General features: G+C 42.1%; 1 protein-coding gene across 4 annotated transcripts in view; it reads right to left on the bottom strand.

The window, feature by feature from the left end:
* The window catches only part of PPFIBP1 (PPFIB scaffold protein 1), a 172,501-nt gene extending 161,550 nt beyond the window's left edge, over positions 1 to 10,951 (bottom strand). For all 4 annotated transcript variants that reach the window (XM_088025987.1, XM_088025990.1, XM_028113296.2 and 1 more), the window contains exon 1: positions 10,758 to 10,951. The gene's annotated coding sequence lies outside the window, so the exon portion shown is untranslated. The remainder of the gene's footprint in view (positions 1 to 10,757) is intronic.
* Positions 10,952 to 14,731: the final 3,780 nt, after the last annotated feature.

The raw sequence follows: 14,731 nt of genomic DNA, 5'->3' as shown, positions 1-14,731 counted from the left end.
AAGGACAATTACAGACCAATATCCCTGATGAACAGGGATGCAAAAATGCTCACCAAGATACTAGCTAATAGGATCCAACAGTACATTAAAGGGATTATTCACCACGACCAAGTGGGATTTACTCCTGGGCTGCAAGGGTGGTTCAACATCCACAAATCAATTAGTGTGATACATCATATTGATAAAAGAAAGGACAAGAACCATATGATCCTCTCCACAGATGCAGAAAGAGCATGTGACAAATTACAACATCCTTTCTGGATAAAAATTCTGCAGTGTAGGGATAGAGGAAACATACCTCAATATCATAAAAGCCATATACAAAAAACCCACAGTGAATATCATCCTCAATGAGAAAAAACTGAGAGCTTTTCTCCTAAGGTCAGGAACATGGCAGGGATGTCCACTATCACCCACTGCTATTCAACATAGTACTAGAAGTCCTAACCGCAGCAATCAAACAAAAAGAAATAAAAGGCATCCAAATTGGCAAGGAAGAAGTCAAACTCTCACTCTTCACAGATGACATGATATTCTCTGTAGAAAACCTAAAAAACTCCACCCCAAAATTGCTAGAACTGATACAGGAATTCAGCAGGATATAAAAAAATCAATGCACAGAAGTCAGTTACATTTCTATACAGCAACAATGAGACAAAAGAGAAACTAAGTAGTCAATCCCATTTACAATTGCACCAAAAACCATAAGATACCTAGAAATAAACCTAACCAAAGAGGTAAAAGGGTCTGTAATCTGAAAACTATAGAACATTTATGAAAGAAATTGAGGAAGACACAAAGAAATGGAAAAACATTCCATGCTCATGGATTAGAATATTGTTAAAATGTCTACGCTACCTAGAGCAATCTATACATTCAATGCAATCCCTACCAAAATACCATCAACTTTTTTTCACAGAGCTGGAACAAACAAACCTAAAATTTGTATGGAACCAGAAAAGACCCCAAATAGCCAGAGGAATGCTGAAAAAGAAAAGCAAAGCTGGTGGCATCACAATTCCAGACTTTAAACTCTGTTACAAAGCTGTAATCATCAAGACAGTGTGGTACTGGCACAAAAACAGGCACATAGATCAATGAACAGAATAGAGAACTCAGAAATGGACCCTCAACTCTATGGTCAACTAATCTCTGACAAAACAGGAAATAACCAATGGAAAAAAGTCTCTTCAATAAATGGTACTAGGAAAATTGGTCAGCCACATGCAGAAGAATGAAACTGGACCATTTTCTTACACCACACACAAAAATAGACTCAAAATGGATGAAAGACTTAAATGTGAGACAGGAATCCATCAAAATGCTAGAGAACACAGGCAGCAACCTCTGTGACCTTGGCTGCAGCCACTTCTTGCTAGACATGTTTCCAAAGGCAAAAATGAACTACTGGGACTTCATCAAGATAAAAAACGTTTGCACAGCAAAGGAAACAGTAGACGAAGCCAAGACAACTGACAGAATGGGAGAAGATATTTGCAAATGTCTTATCAAATAAAGGACTATATCCAAAATCTATAAAGAACTTATCGAACTCAACACCCAAAGAATGAAAAAATCCAGGCAAGAAATAGGCAGAAGACATGAACAGACATTTCTCTAAAGAACACATACCGTAAATAAAATTTAAAAAAAAAAAAAAAAGAACACATACCAATGGCCAACGGGCACATGAAAAAATGCTCAACATCACTCAGCATCAGGGAAATACAAATCAAAACCACGAGATACCACCTCACACCAGTCAACATGGATAAAATTAACAAGTCAGGAACAACAGATGTTGGCGAAGAAGCAGAGGAAGGGGAACCCTCTTACACTGTTGTTGGGAATGCAAACTGGTGCAGCCGCTGTGGAAAACAGTATGGAGGTTCCTCAAAAAATTGAAAACAGAGCCACCCTGTGACTGAGCAATTGCACTACTGGGTATTTACCCCAAACATACAAATGCAGTGATCCAAAGGGGCAACTAGACCCCAATGTTTATAGCAGCAATGTCCACAATAGCCAAACTATGGAAAGAGCCCAGATGTCCATCCACAGATGAATGGAAGAAGAAGATGTGGTGTGTATATATATACATATATATATATACACGTGTGTGTGTGTGTATACACACACACACAATGGAATACTACTCAGCCAACAAAAAGAATGAAACCTTGTCATTTACAACAATGTGGACAGAACTAGAGAGTATTATGCTAAGCGAAATAAGTCAATCAGAGAAAGACAATTATCATATGATCTCACTCATATCTGGAATTTAAGAAACAAAACAGAGGAGCATAGGGGAAGAGAGGAAAAAATAAAACAAGACAAAATCAGAGAGGAAGACAAACCATGAGACCCTTAATCACAGGAAACAAACTGAGGGTTGTTGGAGGGGAGGTGGGTAGAGGGATGCGGTAATTGGGTGATGGGCATTAAGGAGGTCACATGATGTAATGAGCACTGGGTACTATATAAGACTGATGAATCACTGACCTCTAGCTCTGAAACTAATACATTATATGTTAATTAACTGAATTTAAATTAAAAAAATAATTGAATTTAAATTTTAAAAAATACTGAGTCCAACATGCACAATCTAGGGAAATTCATCTAGCCTCTCGGTGCCTCAGATTCCTCCTCTGTAGTATAGGAATAATAACAATACCTTTTCTTAGGGCTGATGTAGGGATTAAATCTAAGTTAAAATATGTAAGGTGCTTAGAATAGTGCTTGGTACGTGCCAAGTGCTGTCTAAGCATTAGCTATTACTTTATTCTAAAAACCTAATAAGACAGATACTATTATTTTACCCATTTATATAATGGAATGAAGACAAAGGTAAGTTATTGTGGGTCATGATGGAATCTCAAACTCCGGGTGTTCAATTCTTAATCCTTCCTATTTCCCAATAAAATTCAACTTTCACTTGTGTGCCATTTTTCTTAAGATTTTATTTATTTATTTTATTTGAGAGAGCGCGCACGCACAACTTGAGTAGGGGGGAGGGGCAGAGGGAGAGGGAGAGAATCCCAAGCAGACTCTGCACTGAGCACACAGCCCAACACGGGGCTCAATCTCAGAGTCCTGAGATCATGACCTGAGCCAAAATCAAGAGTCGGATGCTTAACTGACTGAGCCATCCATGTACCCTGATGCCTTTCTTGATTAAAGATGTTTTGCCCCTCTCCCCACCCCTCATCACTTATATTCCAATAACATCCAACATACTATTCCCGAAGTCATCTTTATAACATAATTCTCATAATTCTCCCCACCTTTAAAAAAAAAAAATCGCATGTTAAAGCATAATCTTGTCACTCTCTTAAAAACCATCTAAGGGCTGGCTCCATTACATCCTCCTTCTCTTAATATTGATCTCTGTATCTTATCTTTCTCTAAAATTAATCTCACTACCTTCTACATTTCCCACAAAAGCCCAGCATGCTCATCTCCCCCCGCTGCCTCAAAATCTCCTACTCCTTCCAGACCCATTCAAATCCCACCTCCTCCAGGGATCCCACCAAACCCAACCCTTCCTTGGAGTGACTCATCTAGCTCATCCGATCTTCCCACACCTACCTCCCAAAGACCCAACAAATCGATTTTTTGAACTTTAATTCTTTTTATATTTCAGAACTAATGCATGAATGTTGTAAAATAAACATTAATACGCTTTTTAAAAAAATTAAACCCCCTTTCATCTTCCCTGCCATGTTAATCTACCTCCCATAAATCACCCCATTTAATCGTTTTTCATGCATTAACAAGTATAAACTATACATAACTGCTTGGCAGTTTTTCTTAATATATAACAGACATATGTATAAATCAACATGGTTTTTTTCCCAACCATTTTAACAGCTAAACAGAAGTCTAAATCTGTTTTTTATTATGGTTTTGTGTAAGGAGAGCCATCTCCTTTCTGCCCCCATCTCCCATATGTGAATATTCTCAAGGGTAAAGGCCATGTTTTGTTCTTACATCTTCAAGAGGACCTCATACCAAGGCCAAACATTCCTTAAACACATACATTATCGTACTGAGTCCTCATAACCAACCATTCCCATTTCACAGAAAACAAAAGCACACAGCCAGTAAGGACAAGGGATTCTAATCTACATTCCTCTGACTCTACAGTCCACACCCTTCCTCCCCAGGCTATAGTTAATAAATTTTTCATAAGGACATCCTTTGCTTTTTCAACCAAAGTTGAAAGACAAAAGAGCTCCAAGTATTCTGGTGTTTGTAGGTGAGGCTGAGGCTAAGAGATGCGCACTGGCCCAATGGCGAGTACACGCAGGTGAGCGGTTGCAGCTGTAAAGCTACTCTACCATTCAGTCCTTCAGTCTGTTTACTGAGAACCTACCAGAAGTTGAACTACTTGCCTCTTCCTCTACAGGCTCCCCGTTACACTCTCCCTCAGGAGTAGTTGCCACCATTTGTTGAAAATCTCTGTGCCTAATGTGCCGTTATTATTTCTATTAATAATTTCTAATTATTTTGAAATTATTTCTAAAAATTCTATGAAACAAATATCATCACCACCATTTTAAAGATGGGAACACCAAGACGCGGAGAAGTTAGATTATGTGCCAATACTAGACTATAATAAATAACGAAACCAGGGTAACTGAGGCGCCTGGGTGGCTCAGTCGTTAAGCGTCTGCCTTCGGCTCAGGTCATGATCCCAGGGTCCTGGGATCGAGCCCCGCATCAGGCTCCCTGCTCTGCGGGAAGCCTGCTTCTCCCTCTCCCGCTCCCCCTGCTTGTGTTCCCTCTCTCGCTGTGTCTCTCTCTGTCAAATAAATAAGTAAAATCTTTAAAAATAAAATAAAATAAATAACGAAGCCAGGATTCAAGCCGAGGGTCTGCGTGGCTCCAGACTGACTACTCTTTTGTTGTACAGAATACCGCCTTTCAATTCTTACAGAAAAGATGAACTATGACTTTTTAAAATTTAGACTCAGGATTACATCTGGCTACAAGTAACAGACCCAACTCCTGTGGTCTAACCAAATAGAGATTTTCTTTCTCTCCCAGAAAGTCAAGAAATGGGCAGACAAGGTCTGGTATAGGAGTTCCAAAATGCCATCAGCTTCTCAGCTTGCTTAACCCTTAAGCTTCTTGTCTTTGGTCACAAGATGGCTTCTCCAGTTAGAAAACAGCTTTCAGGGGCGCCTGGGTGGCTCAGTCAGTTAAGCGTCTGCCTTCGGCTCAGGTCATGATCCCACGATCCTGGGATAGAGCCCCATGTCGGGCTCCTTGCTCAGTGGGGAGTCTGCTTCTCCCTCTCCCTCCGCCTCTTCCCCCCTGCTCATGCTCTGTCTTTCTCTCTCAAATAAAGGAATAAAATCTTTAAAAAAAAGAAAAAAAAGAAAGAAAGAAAACAGCCTTCATGTTCCAAGGAGAAAAAAGTACAAAGGGCAAAAGGTGAGCTCAGAGAGGCCATCCCCTTATAAGAGCTTTTGAAAGTGGGGAGGGAGCCCAACCCACCTACTTCCATCTCACTGGCCAAGACTATAGCACTTAGACACCCTGCAGGGGATTCTGGAAAAATTAAGTTTTTTGTTTTTGTTTTAAACCAGCCATGGTGTAAATTAAACAAAATGGGGTTAGCTGTAGGGAAGATATGGGTGGGATGGATTCTGGTTGGCATCTAGCTGGGTCTGCCCCAGACAGTGATGTAGAGCACAAGTCACCCTAGAGAATCAAGGTACTCTGGGGAGGAAAAAAAAAGCAATGAAAGAACCTTAACTCCCTATTTAGAAACTTTCTCGTTGTGCAAAGTCACAAACTGATGGGGGGGGGGGGGGGGGGCTGGAAGAATGTGAACGCATCCATAGCAGCTGATCCAGAGGAAAAACACTGAGAGCCAGGTGACTTCACACAAATTATTCTGGCCAACTCACAGGTTCAACGGGAGTGTTCCCTCAGAGTCCTCCACTGTTCCCCTTCCTCCCACTCACTCACTTCCCAGTTAATATAGATGAGACCCTACAGGCTCACTGGACTCTTCTATCATTCATCAGTAGTGGAGAGTGTCCAAATTCTGGTTCAAACAAAATAAAACTCTCTACTATGTGTTGTTATAAGCAGCAGCATCTTTAGACACAGATAATGGTTGCAGAAACATGACTTATGCAACCACTGTAGCCACACTAACAAGTTAGAATATTAAGTAGGCCATCGAGTTCTAGCCTTGTTTTCACTTTCTCCCAAATAAACTCCATAAACTGTCCTCACAAAAACCTCATAAAACTCTATGGTGGCAAGATGACATTTGTGCAAGGACCGTAGAGAGAAAGGTGACAAACAGCCAGCAAAAAAGGACTAGATTCCGTGAGCTAGATCCTACATACAGAGATACAAGAGAACGTAGGCATATTTAGTGATATGGTAGAGTATTACGTGCATAGCATGAAAGAATGAATACACTTCCCAGTGGGCCTCGTACTTCTTCCCAAGAACTCCCTTGCCTGCCTAAAGAATTTGGCCACTCCTTTATGAATGGGCTTGCCAATGAAAACAGCATCTTTACTCTCTCCTACCAGGTAAAATTGTTTGCCCTTGTTAACACACACACACACACACACACACACACACACACTAGGAATCAGTCCACCTGCTCTCTTGAATTTGCATCTGTTTTTATGTCAAATGCTTGATTTCCCTAAATTAAAAGGGATGTGAAAACACCTAGCCTTCCTCTGAAGTTCAGGGGGTGTCCATAAAATCTACAGCTAGCCCCAGACGTTACAGTACTTGATCTTCTTCCTCCAGGATTCATAGTCAAGCCATGAGCATTTGCCAGAATGACTGATATCAACTACAATTCGAGTTGGTACAATTCCTTCAGTCATGGATATTGTTATGTACACCGCTGGACAGAAACCACCAAATGATCTTTCTATTCTGAACTCATTTATGCTTGCCAACGAAAACACGGATTTGCATGGGGGCCAGTCAAAATGTGAGTCACAGCAAGTTCTAGGGAGACACAAAACCCAAGTCCAGTCACAAATTGTGACACCACACCCACCAGGACCACACTCAGGGTCCAAAGCCACATTTCAGAAATAGAAGCTCTTTAACGGGTATACACCACTACACATTTCACTCAGACCCTCCCCTCCCCAACAAAAGTGCTTAACAAGGGTGCAAACTTGAAACTCCTGGGAGAGCCCATTTTTTTAATCTAAAATCTAGTTGTCTGGCATTTTAGATCCTTCAAAATGGAAAAAAATATTGCAGCAAAAGTCATGACTTGGCCTTTTGAAACATTGTCCACTTACGCCAAACTGGCATCAATAATGACTAGATTTAAAATAAACAGCGTAAAAGAAATAGAAGAGTCTTTGTATTTTTTGTAGGGTGGGTTGGTTCAGTTTAGTTTTTTAAGCCATTACCTCCAATTAATAAAACATCAGTCTTTGTGGCTGTAATGTATGTGACAAAAGCTGTCGGCTTTTTGACTAGGAAAAAGGTTCTGACATGCACGGTGAGGAGTTTGAGGAAAAAATGGAATACACCACAGATGAAGCAACCGCACAAGCCCAGAGCAGTTTTTGGACAGTTTGATGACTGATTTAACTGTGAAATTATCAACCTTTAGTTGAAGGGAACAGAAGACAGACACTTTGTTCCATTTATCCCCAAACAACACCCAGTGTCACTGATCTTAACAGCTTTGCATCTCATACTTATACCCATCTGTTCAACCATGGGTAAAAAATAATAATTTTCAGCTCCCTGAAATATTTCACGATTGGCTGCTCAACTGTGACTTTTTCTTAATTTCAGAACTAATATGGCTTTCTAGGGAAATCTCTGGGAATAAAAAGGCCATCATTATCTCTTGGCTGGGTCTCCACTTTGAAGCAGTATTTCTTTAATAAAGAATCAAGACACACACCCAAATGTGAATGAATAGTCATTATTTCACTCACTGTTTTGAAAAGATAATTCAAATCAGGTCAGAAACATGTAATAGTATCTTTGAAAAGACAGAATCAGATGAATGAGGTCTTCTTTCAGTTAAGAGTTTGAACAATGTGCTGTTTGGGATTTGGGAACCTTTTTTGAGAGAGCGAGCGAGCACAGGTGGAGGGGGGGTAGAGGGAGAGAGAGAATACCAAGCAGACTCCCCACTGAGTGGGGAGCCCAATGCAGGGCTCGATCCCAGGACCCCGAGACTATGACGTGAACCGAAACCAAGAGTCAAACCCTCAACCAACTAAGCCACCCAGGCAAACATTTTTAAATGGAAGATTTAAAACTCAAAAAGTTAATTTTAATGTAACAAATTACCAACATAATTGAAATTAACTATAAAAATACAAATAGTTCCTGAATATGAAAGGCACATGTTTAACAAGGAGTCAGCTAGTCAGTAACAGGGAAAAAGTGACCTTGTTCTGATTTATCTCATGCTGGTACAGTGAGTGACAAAAAGACTAAACAGTTAAGCTCTCCCTCACTGAACTTGTTTCCAAAAAATGTCTATGATGTCCTTGAAATTAGGTACTATTGATCTGGAACTACACTGTTCCCTGCATTTCAAGTCAACATCTATCTGCCCACAAAGGCCAGATTATCCTATTTTTTTAAAGTAGCTATCGGAAGTAGGATAGTTGTTGGTTAAAGAGAATTTAACTAAAACCTGATCCTACACATCTCAATAACTCAAATATCTTTCAAATTTTGTCCTTTAAAAGTACTTTGTTTTATTATGCCCTACCTGCCTTATAAACACAGGGAAAGAGAAATAAATTGGTCAAAACTAAGTACATAAAATAAGTGTTATTACTCAAACTGTGAATGAAATTTAAAACACTGGCATATTCAAGTCCCTAAGCCAGGACTAGTTTCCCGGAAAGAAAGCATAAATTGGAATTTGGCACATCAGGACAACGTCATAAAGATGCTCTTTACTTGACTGGTTATTACAAACTGCAGTTTGAACACTCTATCAACCAAGGCTCCAGTGAGCTCACTTTAGCACACAGGAATTCCACATTACCTTCTCTTTCCCACTGAAAAAGTACACTGGAAAATACAGTATGTTTTACATACTTCCCACAGAACATAAATAGAAAAGACCCATTCACCACTATTTCAGAGCCAGTAAGCAATTGTTATTTCTTAGCACCAAAACACAAACCAAAATTAAAATGTTCTGACCTTTTCAGTAAAACGCACCTTCCCTTTGCAAAAAGCCTGCTCCTTATCCACTCTGTACTAATTTTTTCAAGAAGAATAATACAGACCCAGGTGTTTTATAAACAACAGCAAAACAAAACACTTCTTTCTAGCTCTGAAATCTGATTGTCATCAGCTAGAAAGACGGAGAACCCCATCTACGAAGTCCTGTGTTCCCTATTTCCCTCCATGGGGTTTATAAGATGTAATGTGGCTTTTCTTTCTTTCCTCACCTCCTGGAAATGCCCTTTCATTCAAGGCACCTGGGACGCAGCTTTTGCCTCACAATGAAGTTCACACCTGACCTGGCAACAGAAGGATCTTCACTGCTGAGGAACAGTGGTGAATGAAAAGGGAAACTTGACTCCCAAGTCTCAGCTCATGTGTTTTTTGTTTTTTTTTTCCTTCTCCAAAAGAAAGAGCCTCAAGCACTGATAAGTGAGGGTTCTGAATCAGTTTATGGAGTTAATTCTTTTCCCAAGAAAGTCAATCACCACCAATTAGTGACCTGGGCACACAAGATCTCCAAACAGGAAAAAGGGTTTCAAACAGGAAATAAACAAAAACCAGAATTCTACACCTCCACTTCTCAAAATATCTTTTCCTCCCAACAGCCAATTGCTTTTTCCTAACTTCCAAACTTGGACACTAAATCAAGTTCTTCTTCTATTGCTCTTTGCACTTCTTGTTGAAAGGAAGGATTGTTTTGGTCCCACATGTTGAAAAAGCCATGTTCCTATAATTAAGAGTTCGTATGCCACGCCTTCCACCCCATTTCCCTGTGAAAACTCTCTTCTCCAAAAATAATCCCGGAAAACCCAACTACCAGTCCTCATCCTTTCCTCAAGCAGCCACAGGGAACAGATCTGAGGATTCTCAGCAGCTTTCCTAACCTCTCCAGATCACAAAGTTGGCAATGAAAGGGATTCTGTTAAAATGTCAGAGTGAAAAGGAGTTGGAGTTTTAGAAGTGTGCCCCCAAGAGACGATTTTTTCCCACAGCTCATAATTAATACACCCCAGATGAATTTCTCACATCCTGACTGGACCATATAAAAGGATTTTTTACGTTAATATATAAGAATATTAAGAATAACAATGATATTCTTTCATTTAAATCAACATGTAACAGGCCACAGGGAAACTAAAAATACAAACCTTTCGTTCTCTCTCAAAGGGCATAAATTTTGAGTCGAAACTTGCGACATCTTTAAATACCGCCCCCCAACACACACACAGTTCTCTAATTGGGGTTCTCAAGTATTACTGGGAGACCAGGGTGTGGGGGTCTAAGGACACAGACAATACCTTACCTGTCCTTCCTGGAGGTACTTTTCACATATAAGCTAGTTGGGAGCCCCAGGAGTTAAGCCCTACCCCCCCCAAAAAAAAGTTCCCGTTCCCCCTGGGACGTTTCCCCCTGGGAAACAGGAGTGAGTTGGAAAGGAAATAGAGCCGGGGAAAAGGAGGAGCAGCTGCAACACCCAGCTGCAACCACACAACGGTGCAACTTCCCTCTGGTCTCCGAGAGCAGCCAAACGCCCTTACCTGGGGGGTGGAGAGCCGCCGGCACTACTTCCAAAAGTTCTGGTTCACCTTCCGTCCGAGTTCAAAGCCCCGGCAAGGCTGCCCCGCCGCAGGCTCCCAGCCCGAGCCCTTTCCCGTCCGGCTCCCGCCTTCCCCACCCTCTCAGCCCTGCACCATGTCAGGAATCCGAGCAGGCACCGAGCTGGGAGCTGACATCACTCCCAGTTCCAGGTACCTCCCCCTCCCACCTCCCACTCGCCTTCTCTCCTCCCTCCCTGCGGGAATTAGCCAAAGAGAGTTCGCAAGGGGGTGGGGTCGGCCGCGCCCGGGCGCCCGCTGATTGGGTCCGGGGGCCGTCACTCAGAGGAGTCAACTAATTTTATACATTCCTCGCCGAGCGAGACCAGGGCTGGGAGTGGGTGGTGGTGGTGGTAGAAAAAGGAAAAAATGCTGCCTTTCCTGCTATCTCTAAGAAATGGAGGTGATGGTATGGGGAAGAGCCTTGCGGGTCGTGTTTTGAACTTCTCTTGGCGCATTTACTACATCCCAGATCGGAAACGAAACTAACCCACCCCGGCCCCCTTTCTAAGGAAAAACAATTGCCTCTGTGTCACGGGCAAGTACGAGTCCGGCGGCGCGTGGAGCAGAAAATGGCTAGCTTTTAAGTCATGCAAATAAAGGAAACCGCCAGCTCGCTCTTCTACCCTTTTATCTTGGGGCGGCTGGGTGTTTCTTTAGATGGGGAATTTAGAACTTCAAAAGCTCCGGAAAGGTTGGGAAGAGAATCCTAGAAACCGCGACCCAGCTCTGAATTGTTAACTGGTGGCGTTATCAGCCATGTGCTGTTTTTGCTTTGAGCGGTGAAAATCACACCCCACGAGCTTCCGGGCAAATAAAATTGAATCTCCGAAGTAAGAAAAATTACTATTTACCTTTTTAAGTACCTTAAGGCTGTTGCTTTCCTTGCGCCCCTGAAAGCGGGGGGGGGGGGGCGGGGGGAGAATCTCACAATTGAGTTCAACAAGCCACATGAGAATGGTTACTGTTGAATGGAGCCAATTGCAGTGGCTGAGCTATCAATTAAGAATTAACTAACATTTACCCCTGACGGATATCATGCTGTATAATCCCCTTGGCTAACAGAACAGAATGATTCTCAGGAGACGGTTCTTTCAGTTTGCCTAATACCTGATACAAGACAGAACTGAATGGTGAACCGTGGCTCTATTTATATGAGCTATAGATAGCATATTATCCATTATCTTCTGGAAGTACAATGAATTAAGTATTGGCATTCTTTTGGTTTGTATTGTTTGTTTGATGACAACATCTCCTACATTTCACCAGTCTGCCAAAAATTATAGACAGATGCACAGAGTCAAACACTGTGTCTCACTTGATCCTCACAACCATCCCATAAAGTGTTACTAGCCCCACTTTAACATAAGGAATCAAAGGCTCAGCCAGATAATGTAAGTAAATTACTCCAGAACATCCAGAAACGGGGTTGAAACCAAGATCCATTTGACCCCCGCCCCCCCAACCATTGTTTCTCTTTACAGTGGCGATTGCTCACAATGAACACTCAAATACTATAATGCTGAAAAAAATCCATAGACCCAGGCCTCTGCTCTCACAGATCTACTTTCTATTATCACCATTATGCTGTGTGTCAGACCTATGCTATGCCAACGTCCTAACTTATTTCTCATTTCATTTTTCCCCAGCTCTAAGTCTTTCTATGCATCACCACCAAATGAGTTTTCTAAAACACTTTGCTTTTGGGCGCCTGGGTGGCTCAGTTGGTTAAGCGATTGCCTTCGGCTCAGGTCATGATCCTGGAGTCCCGGGATCGAGTCCCGCATCGGGCTCCCTGCTCGGCGGGGAGTCTGCTTCTCCCTCTGACCCTCCCCCCTCTCATGTGCTCTCTCTCTCTCATTCTGCCTCAAATAAATAAATAAAATCTTTAAAAAAAATAAAAATAAAACACTTTGCTTTTGCCATCGACATCTTCCCCTCTAAATTAGGTCCCCTTTCCCTACAATTCTTAGCTAGCCACTTAAAACCCTCCCTAACCTGGTCTCTATTTATCTTTCCCACCTTAATCTCCTACTTCACTCCCGGGAAACCCTCTGCGATAGTCAAACTGGTCTGTCACAGATCCCTGCTTGACTCCACCTTCTGGCCTCTCTGGAATCCCCGCTCTTCAGTGTGTTAAGTCTTGCCCTTCTCTCAAAGCCTAACTAAGACCTAGTCCTCCGAAAAAGGGCTTGGGGTCCATTGCCCAGTTCTAGCACTTAATTGCTGTATAACTGGCAAGTCACTAAAACTTTCCACATCAGAAACCTCGATCACCTCCTTTATAAAATGGGGCTGATAATACACCAAAGGTAATTGTAAGGGTTACAGAGATTGCCCAGAGGTACAAACATATGGTTAAATACATCCAGTTTTATATATTTCCTTATCTTCGCACAGGATTAAGCAAGCTCCATGCTCAATCCTCTTTGTATTCCTTATACCCAATTCACTAAAAATATAGGACTACAGAAAAATGGATCATCATATCACCCCTGACCCCCCTCCATTCCTGAATGCACCCAGAACCCAAATAATCTCACCATAACACACAGCTGCACACCCTCTCTCTCATACATTGGCCAGATCCTTCCCTTTTCCCACTCTTTCATCATCCATGCAACAATCCTTAACTCATTTTCTGCACAAACCACTTAACCTGCCTCTTAGCCACTCATCCTTCCCTCCCTCAGTCAGGGACACAATTGTCAGTAGTGCCTGTTGCCTGCTTTGCTCCCCAAATGCCTTGGAACAGTGGCCGGATGGCTACCAGTCAGTCATTCATCCAGCCCCAGTCATAGGAAGGCTGTATCCAGGCTCACATTCTACAACCAGCAGCAGATGGGGGAGGGACTGTCCCACCCCCATAGGGATGGCAGGATAGAATAACAGGAAGTTGCCTCCCATCCCCTTTGCAGCTGGAATGATAACAGCTGGCCTCAGAGTCTAGAAAACAAAAGAGACAAGAGGAGAGCTGAAAACAGGCAGGGGCTGGAACAGTAGTGTTCAAACCAGGGGTTCCAGAGTGGGTGAGAAGGAACCAGTGGGCAAGATTTCAGCCTGCTTCCTCCCCCCGCCCCCGCTCCCCCTTAATGGGAGTTAGAGCTTCTCTCTGTTCTATGTTGCGGCTTCAGCATAAGGCTTCATTTTTTTTTTTAAAGAGTGTGTGTGTGTGTGTGTGTGTGTGTGTATATTATGTATATAATATATATATATATATATATATATATGCTTTGAGAAGCCCCAAAGGATTGGAACAATGTAGCAGAAGCAAAATAGGTTTCCTGGTGAGCAGACACCCAGAGTTTACCCACTATCCTGGATTCTAGCCGACTTAATGGAAAATCCATTTACAACTCTTGTGGTTTCAACACTAATTAGCTCTGTAGGTCTAGATATCTATTTTCTGCCTAGTTATTCCTATGGTTAGCCTTACCTTTAGTACCTATGAGTGGTGCCAGATGCTAACACTATGGGGTGTGGGTGGGGAGAGGAACATTTTGAAAGCAGGAGAAAACCTGCAGAGAGTAACAAAAATAGAACTTGAAATAGCCCCCAAAGGTCATCTGATACAACCCCCTATTGGATGCAAGGAGCCCTTCTATAGCATTCTCGACAAGTAGCCTCCTTGTAAGCCCTGCTTGGATTCACCAGGAGCATACAAACTCAGAGAGCAGCCCACCACTCAAGATCTTTCTCCTAGTAAGCAGATACTGCCTTTCTGACTTTCTCCTCCAAAGACCTCAGCCTTGTGTCTCATTTAATCCTCATAACCACTCATTAAGGTGAGTGTTATTATCCCCCTTTTAACATAAGGAATCAAAGACTCAGCAAGGTTATGTAAGTAAATTGCTCCAGAATACTCAGAACTGGAATTGAAACCAAGGTCTCTGACTTCAAGCCATTTTTTCTTTATA

The sequence above is a fragment of the Eumetopias jubatus genome, unplaced genomic scaffold (assembly GCF_037043125.1).
Source record: "Eumetopias jubatus isolate StellerSeaLion01/CBP00866 unplaced genomic scaffold, mEumJub1_p1.0 scaffold_8, whole genome shotgun sequence".
Taxonomy (NCBI): Eukaryota; Metazoa; Chordata; class Mammalia; order Carnivora; family Otariidae; genus Eumetopias; species Eumetopias jubatus.
This window is presented reverse-complemented; position numbering and strand designations above follow the sequence as displayed.